The sequence below is a fragment of the Pseudorasbora parva genome, chromosome 2 (genome assembly GCF_024679245.1).
Source record: "Pseudorasbora parva isolate DD20220531a chromosome 2, ASM2467924v1, whole genome shotgun sequence".
Taxonomy (NCBI): Eukaryota; Metazoa; Chordata; class Actinopteri; order Cypriniformes; family Gobionidae; genus Pseudorasbora; species Pseudorasbora parva.
The window spans coordinates 18,705,779-18,716,314 of record NC_090173.1 but is presented as its reverse complement, the minus strand read 5'-3'; the positions used below and the strand labels follow the sequence as shown (position 1 = coordinate 18,716,314).

At 36.0% G+C, this 10,536-nt stretch overlaps 1 long non-coding RNA gene across 1 annotated transcript; it reads left to right on the top strand.

The window, feature by feature from the left end:
- The first annotated feature begins 7,466 nt into the window (after positions 1 to 7,466).
- LOC137051268 (uncharacterized) lies at positions 7,467 to 9,282 on the top strand. Its single transcript, XR_010899919.1, has 3 exons — positions 7,467 to 7,856; positions 8,033 to 8,150; positions 8,868 to 9,282. It is a non-coding gene; the product is annotated as an uncharacterized lncRNA (long non-coding RNA).
- Positions 9,283 to 10,536: the final 1,254 nt, after the last annotated feature.

The window sequence follows — 10,536 nt, the reverse complement described above, 5'->3', positions numbered from 1 at the left end:
TGAGCAAATATCCAATCATATGCACTAAAGTTAAGGGGTGTTTACCCGCGTTTTAAAGTCTTGCCGGTTAAACATTTCTGAAATGTTTAACCGGCAAGGCACGGACTGTTCAATGCATGCACTGTTTTGCATTGAGCGAGCGCACTAAACGTCTGTCAAACACACGTGATTACTGGACAGTCTTACTGCGCTAATACTGTCAAACACACACAAGTTAACATATAAACACAGTCGGTTGTCTAAAGTGAAGTAAAATCGCGTGCGTCTATATGAGATGTGAGTAGGTCTTCAATTGAATCTAGGCAGCAGCCTAGTGAACCGCTTGTGCTTAAAGGGACAGTTAACCTCTAAAATGATGTTAATTTAAAAAAAGACAGCTTTTAATAAATGTTGTATATTGAAGACTAAGTAGTTTTAATTTAAGCCTACATGTATTCATTCAATTTCATACTTTAATGCTACTGTAGCCTACATCTCTGAGCTGCCACTGTAAATCTTTAAATATTTTTATTTCATATTATACAATACACTGGGAATGTGTAGAAGGGTTTTTTTAGGTAAAGTTTTAAGTTTAAGGGTTTTCAAGTCTTTTAAGTAAAATAATCTCCTTAACTTTTTCTGTTCCTGTCGCCTAAGAATATAGAAAAGCAAAAAAACAGAACCGAACCGAAAAACTGTGGTTAAAAACCGAGGTATGTATTGAACCGTGGACTAACTGTATTGTTGCATCCCTAATAGGTACATTTTGAAAGAGGTTGAGGAATTGTGAATGACCATGTCAATTGCATTAATTTTGCCAACCATAGTAGAAGGAGCATCCACCATTTTATCTTATCTTAGTATTTTTACCCACTTGATAAAATGACTCCCGGTCCCAAAGTGCTCAAGGGCTTTTAGCATAAATGTCTACTCTATTTGATCAAAGGCCTTTTGGGCATCGAATGAAATGATTGCACCTGAGGCTTCCATACCATAATGAATTTAATTAATTATAATGAATATTAACAAAGAGACGGACACTGCTAAAGGAAAAAAATGACCAGGTATAAATCCGGTATATGGTCTGGTTGTATTGTTGAGAGATGTTTTCCAAGCCTGTTTGTTAACACTTTTATTGTCATCTTCTGATCAAAATTACGAAGCGATATTTAGGTCTATAATTGGCCGGGTTAGTCACATCTTTTCCCTTCTTTAGCAGAACACACATGTTGGCCTCATAATGAATTAGGCAGTCTGACCATTTTTATATCATCACACCATTTTAAGTCATTCTCTCTAGTTTTAAAGAGAAGGCTTTATATCATTCACATCTAAAGCCATCTGGACCTGGTGCTTTACCAGATGGAAAAGTAATTGATGGCTACTAAAATGTCAGTTTCAGAAAATGAGCGTTCTAGGTCTTCTTTTGCACACACAAAAAAAGACAACAAACCACAAACTTTTATCTACACATCCCGTCCCAGTGCCTCAAATGACTTCCCAAGCAAAGCATTATGGCTCCTCCTAGTGACTAGAGCACCAGATACTTGAAGCAGAGTATTAAAGGATTAGTACAACCAAAAAAAATAAAAAATCAGTCTTTAATTACTTACTCTCATGTCGTTCTACACCCGCAAGACATCTGACAAGCCAGACCCACATCAAGATGTTTGGTCTCAGGGTATACACAGCAATCCTTAAGTTAAATTTACTACTTTTAAATACCCTTTTTACTACCTTCAGAATATTTTTTAAAACCATCACGACACTGAATTGCAAGTGTTAATCAGCGACCTTTCTATTATTTACACAGATTTTGACACATATAACATACAAAAAAGAATAGATTTAGAATCAACACCAGGAGGAAATCTGTAATAAGTTATCATTCAGACACAGTAAAATACATCTCAACATTCACAAAGGTTGGTTAAGGAGAAGCATTACTGCATACACATTTGATTTCAATTAATAATTGGTTATTCAGCAATTCAATTATTTAGTGTTTTTTTTCCAACAACAAAACCTGAGCCAAATATTACATTTCTATAGCTGTGATAAGTTGAATTTAACAACATACTAAAAACTAGTGCTGTCAATTGATTAAAAACTTGAAGTAGATTAAATCACACATTTTTTCTGTGATTAATTGCAATAATAAAACATGTTTTTGTACATTTTTAATACCTTTTTTAATATAATAATTTCACAGTTAATCAAATTAATGTAGAAACAACATAAAGACAGTATATTTTAAATACTTGTAAATGCATCTTTTTATGAATGAAGGCCAGTATTACTGATATTAATACAGCTACTGATTTTTTTTAATTTTTTTTTTACATTCATTATTAGGCTTCAAAAATATAACCGTTATTAATTTAAGTACTTAAAACAATGCTAATATAAACCCATAATAAATGTCATGTTTACTCCTGCCCTTCCTGTCTTAACAGTTAGGAAATATACAGAAATTTAATAAAGTTATCAAAGTTATATGCAGTCTGCACTGCATAAACTATAAATTAAATAGTTAATCCTTATTAAAGCTACAAAAGTTATTTAGTCAAGAGCAGCGAGTCATTTTCTCTGTTCCCTTTGTTCTCTAACTTTACTGACAGAAAGCTTTATTGGCTGCTGTCCCTTTAAGAGCAGACAGACACGCGGATCTCACTGTTTACTGTCTATGGATGGCGCCTCATTCTCTCACAACTCTTCTTGTTCATTTTATACTATATATAAATCGTTTAAGATTGCTCTTATGAGGATAGTCGTTGAAGATATGCCTTGAAGCAAGTCTAAAATAAAATGTAAGCCAGCCACTTCTGTTGAGCGTGCAGTGTTCTGAGATGATGCCGAACGATCACTGAATATGACGTCAGCATCAAACATACGTTGAGAAGGAGACGAAAGGGGGATAAACGGTTGTCTTTCAAACTCCCTCTGCACGCGATAAGATAGCGCTACACCAACCAGAGCAACGAAGGTGAAACAGAGCTCGTTGATAGATTAAACATTCACCGTATCCGGTCAGCAAAACTCCGAACACATCTTCCCTTCTTAAGAATGACTTCAGTGCCGTTCTTTGATCTTTTCTCAGAGAAAAGCTTAACTCCAAGTCTTCCAGAGCGGTCAAAGCTGATTCGAAAGACCGCTGTTCACCAGTTTCTGTGTTTACTAGAAGCACGCACGCGCAACTCGGTCATTATGGCCCCGCCCATCGACTCTATACACGATGTGATTGGCCCGACAAGAGTTAGGCAAATACAGCTCAGAAGGGTATTGAGAGTTTCTAGACGACACTCGCGGGCAGATTAAAATTTGCTGCCGCTAGGGTGCGTCTAGATTTCCAGGCTACATCTGTTCATCTTCGGAACACAAATGAAGGTATTTTTGTTGAAATCCGATGGCTCAAAGGCCTTCATTGACACCAATATTATTTCCTCTCTCAAGACCCATAAAAGGCAATAAAAACGTAGTTACAAAGCCCATCTCACTACAGTGGTTCTACAATAGTTTTATGAAGTGACAAATAGTTTTTGTCCGAAAAAAAACAAACAAAAAAAAAACGAAATAACTTGTATAGTGATGGGTCTATTTCAAAACAACGTTTTGACGTTTTTTGACGTTATGAATCAGCGTCTTGATTCATGATTCGGATCGCCAGTGTCACGTGATTTCAGCAGTTTGGCATGCGATTCGAATAATGAATCAATATGCTGATTCATAACCTTTTGAAACTTTGTTTTAAAATCAACCCATCACTATATATAAGTGTTACATGTCACGCATTTCCCATGATCCTCCCTGATTGCACTTCCTCATCATCTCTCCCGCTCTCCCCGGATTCCCTGCACCTGTTCCTCCTCATCTGCTCTCTTATAGTGAACTCACTCCCTGCGCTCCTTTTCCGTCATTGATGATATGTTAGTAGTGTTTAGTGGTCTGTTTATAGTGTCTGATAATAAAGCCTATCTGTTTTGGAAGTCCTGGATCTCCTCATTTCCGCTGCACTACACACACCCGTAACGGACCAAGCTGCCAGGACTTCCAAGCATGATGGGAATCTTTCTGGTCTCTATCTCTCCCGTGTCCCAGGAGAAGGACACGTCGGCGGTGGATCGCCTGTGTGGCCTCAGGCAGGACGGTTGCCCGCTGCAGAGGTACGTGGAGGAATTTATTGAGCCTGCTTATGTGGTGAAGATGCCCCGCTTAATGCGTGCTTGCTTTTGGCCCTGGACGAGGATCACGTTTGTTATATTGAACCCACTTGTTCTTTTTCCCTAGTCGAGTCAATTAATCTGATCCTTAATTTGAATTATTCTAATTCCAAGATTGAAGAGGTTCAAACTAGAACGTGTATTCTTCGTCCGGTCCCCTCAGAGAGGTGCACCGCCTGTTCAGTTCACCCACAGCCAGGTTCCTCCACCTATCCCTCCATTGTCTTCTCTTCCGGTTTTGTTTTCAAAGCTCAAATAAAGATTCAAATGGTTATGAATCAGTGTTTTGATTCATGATTCGGATCGCGTGCCAAACTGCTGAAATCATGTGTCATTGCCGATCCGAATCATGAATCAATACGCTGAATCATAACCGTTTGAATCTTTATTTGACGACTGAAAACAAATCAGGAAGAGAAGACAATGTTGAATAAAGTCGTAGTTTTTGTTATTTTTAGACCAAAATGTATTTTCAGTGGTGGAATGTAACGAAGTACAAATACTTTGTTAGTTACTTTACTTAAGTACATTTTTCACGTATCTGTACTTTACTTAAGTAGAATAAATAGTGCATACTTTTTACTTTTACTTCATTACATTTTGCAGCAATTATTATACTTTATACTCCACTACATTTCTGCAACGTTTCATTACATTTTCGTTACATTTTCTGATCAGTTTCAGGGCTCGAGATTAAGGCTTGCCCGGATAATACGTTGTAGGCTAATGAATTGACGATTGCGCTGTTGAGGCTCGCAAATCAGCCCCGCTCACACAAAGAAACTCAGTAACATACTGCATTAAAAATTCAAAATGTTTAGTTTTTATATTTTATAACAGTTAAAAAAACATCACATGACACGACCAACGAGTGTAGTTTTCCTGAATACCATCACGACAGAAAATGTGACACTGATTTCATTTGACAGTTCCATAAACAATGAATTAACATCAAGTCACTTACATTTTATTGATTCCTTTATAGCTTTTGTTCTATTTCAGCAGCGAAAATATTTCCAAGATCAGATTTCCACATCCGAACCATAACGTATTGCACAGCAACAGTGCGTTACTGAATCAAAGATTCAATGCCCTATTCATAAACGACTGCCTCATTTATGAACGAATCAGCCGTTTGAACGAATCGACTCAATGACTCTCTCATAAGGATTCACCTGCCGCCATCTACTGGTGGTTTAGTTAACTTTTTTTGTATAGAGTAGTATTGCATCCTTCATATCTCCGAAAAGTCTTTAGTTTTATTACATTTATAAAAGAAATATGGGCTGTTACGAGTCTTTCCGGAAAAGACTGAGTGTCTGGAGGCGTATCGAGTGGGCGGAGCTAAAGAATGACGATCGCGCACAAAACGGTGACGTCCTCAAGCGTGGAGAAACCCATTCTCAGCTAATAGATTTGATCCAGAATCAAATCTGAGGCTGAAATAAATTGAACAGGGGAAACAGCAACAGCAGGACGTCCGTCTCTGTGGTATGTACTGTATTTAGTGGCCTGTCAACATTTGCGCTTGTTTACTCGCAGTTAATGAGGACATGATTCGGTTTATGGACTATTGTATCTGACTAAACCTTACCAATAGCAAGCAAAACGGTCTTGCATGTCAGACTAGTGTAACGTTATACAGAGACAACACAGTCTCATCCCTACTCGTCAAATGTTGCCGAACGGTCAAGGGACCCTGACGTCAACTGTTGACGCACAGGGTACCCCTAAATCGCCATTTTTCGACGTACTGGGTAATCCACTGATTTCAATGAGAAACCTAGGACGTCATAAACAGACGTGTTGGGCATGTGAATGTTATCGTCATGATGGAATTTATTGGGTTATAATTGTTCCATTATGACATGTTGGAGTGTGATTCTCAATTTAATCAGCCAGCACAATTGTATTTACATTTATTTACGCTATGATACACGTTTGAAACAGCAGTCAAACCCCACCCAGCCCTAAACCTACCCATTTGCGTATTATATGATATAAAACACAGACTGTAACAGACAACAGGCACACTTTATTGAAAAAGTCCAACTATTCCGAGGCCAAACGATTGAATTGTGAGAAGAAAAGACCCAAAAGCAATCACCGCGTCTCTATCCGCGCCGCGCACCGCGCGCCGCGCCCCGGCGTCACACTGAAGACGCCACAGGTAGACCCCTCGGCGTCACGCGATGGACGAACTGGGAACCCAATTGCTTTCAGTGGGAAACCTTTGGCGTCAACATTAGACGGCAATTCTATCGGTATGAAATCGCGCTGAAGAAGTCTCATTCAGAACACTTCGCGATGTTTGGCATCAGATCACGTGTGCCACATGTTGGTGAGTAGTCATACATATTATGTCCTAATATTTGATATAAAGTATTTTCTGCTTGTCGTTATCGATCATGTTCAGTCACTGCATTGTATCTGTCATCATCTCCACTGAGGCTTTGCATTTCTTTGCTTTCTAAATAAACACACCTTGCTAATAGGGTAATTTAACACTGTCACGTGACGTGCTATAGACCTTTAAACAGTTGTTAATATTTAATAATAATTACTAGTGTAGTTCCAACGTGGCATTTGTAGTAGAAGCACAATAAAAAAATAAAAAACAACAACACTTGCCATGCGTTTACCACAGTATTGGTAGTTTTAATGTGATATTTGTTGTAAATAAACAGTAACCACAACAATTGGTAGTTTTAATGTGATATTTGTTGTAAATAAACAGTAGCCACAACAATTACCATGCTTTAAATGCATTTTAATGTAAAATCCAAATATTGTTATTTAAATAGTATACTTTATAATGCTATATATTATATATTATGACTTTTTTCTCTCTTTCTTTTTGTGGAGAAGTAACAGAGAAAACCGAAAGCTGCAACAGCAAATATTTGTAATGGTATGTATGTGTTGGTTTGAACCCTTTATCAAACATTTTATTAAGCATTTGTTGTTACTTATTCTTACAAATCCCATAGCTCAATCAGTAAGAACATATTCCCAAAGTCTTAATAATTCACAAGATTTAACAAGTTGTCAAATTCGTATGATTCTCGTACATATAGCTCTGGAAAAAAGACCACTTAACATGGATTTCTAAATGTTAAGTGGTCTCTTAATTTTTTTTTCCAGAGCTGTATTTGTATATGAAGAGTTCAGATGCAAAAGCCTCAAAAAGCCACTTCGGTCACATGACATCAGATATTCAATTATTTTTTCTGAATCAGATCAGTTGCACTGTTTATAACGTCCCGTTTGCATGTAAATAATTTATGTGATCACAAAATCAAGTGAGTTATCTACATTTTCAAACAAATTCTTATGATCTAGCTTGCTATTACATACTTTTAATAATGGGAATGCACACATATCTGTGAACTTATTACATAAATGTATTTAACATTTAATTATGCATTGTTTTTTTACAGCAAGAAACAGTTATGTATGAACTCACAACTTGCATGCAATGTAATACAATTTCCTCTTTCTTTCTGTCTTGCAGGATTACTTGCAGATTACTTTTATTTATTTATTTTTGTTTAAAAGATCTCTACAATATCAAACTCAACAGCTCTTTTAAGAGTCAACCCTCACAAGAGCTTCTAGTGATTCTCAGCGAGTCTTGGCGTAATCAGCCCTTCACAGGTAAAGTTGAATATTATCAGTATCAGTATATATACTAAAGTATATACAGTTTTTAGTATATATACTCATCAAATGCTCACCTTATGGTAAATTAACTTTATTGTAACTGTCTTAATTTATATGTTTTAAAAACAATAGTATTTGCACAGAGTAAGTGAGACTTTCTTGTTTTACAGAAGAGAAGAAAGACCAGACCTTATATCGAAGCTAAGAAAACAAGTCCTTTGTTTAGGGTGAGGAAGGAAGATGGACATCTTGTGCCCGAAGAAGACAGAAAAGTGCGCAAGTCCATTGGTATGTCTTGTATTGAAGCAATGCTGTAATATGTAGTACAACATTTGATGTTGATCTCTCAAAGGACTATTCATTTCAACAGTGATCATTCTTTCTACTCTGATAAAATACGTACCATTATTCATGTCTAAATCTTTTAATAACTCTTAAAATAAGCAAATGAGGTTCTGTATCTTGGATTTATTTAAAATGGTAAATATTTGTTTGCCCTTTTTGATACAATTATTATTACACTTTTGGCCTTCAGTTCTTAAAAACTACTCTGTCTGTTTGTCTTAGATAAAAGCAGACAAGTGTGGGAAAAAGCATTTAGTTGTTATAACTCCATGTATTTCTCCATTGTTTTGTAGACCATGGATGGTTCTGGGTAGCTTTAGAAGATAATGAGTTGGGACATATTAGGAATCAAATAGTAAATGTTCTTTGAATTATGTGAAATATCTGGTTAGTTCTTTCTAAAAGATCTACTGTTTAAAAGGTTGCTGTTGATATGGGTAAATTAGTTTTTGTTCAGTACTTGGCTAATATTATGGGCTGCAATATTATACATAATGCTTCAATGTGTATATTATTTTATGTACTGACTGCTGCTTTGTAAATTTAAATCAGGAATTGGCATTTCTGCCCATTTTGAGGTGGAGAGTTTACTGAAGAACATAGGTTAACCCGACTGTACATTAAACTTAATCTGAATTGTGTTTGTTGTTTTACTTTTAGACCAGGACTGGAGATCGCCGGATTATACGACTTCTTCCTCTGGTTGAGAAAAGGCGACACAACATCAGTGATCACATCATCTGTACATTGATTATACTGTAGGGTACAAGTGGGCGAACTGTTTAGAAGAAGAAGAACATGAACATGATAGAGGGAAGAGACAGAAACCAGTCTAGTTGTAATAATGAATCATTATTTTCCAACACTATATCAAATCTGTTTTCTGTATCATAGTTGACTGGATGGGATTATGTGGCACTCATTTGTGTGGCTTCAGCAGCTGTGAATGGATTAATATGATGTTAATGTGTTTTTTAAAACCCATTTTTATTTATCTTGAATCTTATTTGACTTTATTCTACTTTATCAACTGTATACTGTATCCTCCAATAAAGTGTTGAGTGATAAAGTATGATGAGTATTGTGTATGGTGTTTGGTACAGTAAATACACATTCAACAAGTTTATTTAGGTTATCTAATTAATTACCAAGAATATTTTACTTGAGAAGTAAACATTTTTTATCTGGTTATATTATATTTGGTACAATTCTCCAAAAAGTTGTATATACTTGCATGCTGTAACAAGTATGTCAGTTTTCAGTGAAATAAAGGGAAGGATTACAAAGACTTCCAGCTTAACTGAAGATGATCCATGTTGATCATTCTGGTACATCTACTACTGCAATACAAATTAAAGCATGCACATTTTTGATGCCAGGTACGTGAAGAGGGTGTAGATGAAATTGTGATAATGTCTCATGTTATTATTACTTAATGGTGCATGGTCCTATATTTATTAGTAATAATGAAGTGTAAATAATATAAATAGTTTTTGTTTACTCTGGAAAGTGGATAATGGTGAGTTGTTGCAGGTTCATCCATTATATTTATTAGTGTTTATCCATAAAAGAAAATAAAACGTAATAATTATTATTTTACAACATTTCTTTCAAATATTTCTGTATTTCATCAGATGGTCTTACAATATCAAAACCTAATACAAGCATGACGTTAGAATAGAAAAGACACAATACTCTGATATTTAAATGTGACTCAAAGTTTGTTGTCCGTGATGAGGAGAATAGATCTGTGTATGTTGTACTGCCCTTACACCTCCAGGGACCCAGAAGTGGCCCCTGGAAGAGCAAAAAAAAAAGCATGTTTCAAATGGCTTTAACTCAAAGTCTGGTTAGCGTATCACAGAGAAAATTGGCAGGACAACTGCATATGCAATGTTTACTAAATAATGTTGGCCACAGTTTTCAGACATATATGGAAAGCTGCCATAAAGGTTTTTTTAAAAGTGCTCACAGTAAAATATACAATTTCAGCTTGGCCCTCATATATGTCATAAAGGTTTGCACAATGAACATATTTTAATATCCAGTTGTCCATTAAATATGTTATTTACTTAACATTTATTGTTTCATTATGAAACCTTTTAAACTACATTACCCATATATCTGTCATTGTATCAATGCAATGGGAAACATGGCGCTGTAGTTCATAGAAGTGTGCAGAAATGCTTAGGGTTAGGGTTGGGTTCTCAGTAAAGGAGTCATTTCTCACAACATAGCGACACTTTATAGTTAGCTTAACGTATTACTGACGTAATAACACCAAAACATACTTTGTAACATGAAACGCCGTTTTATATGGGTTAAAACA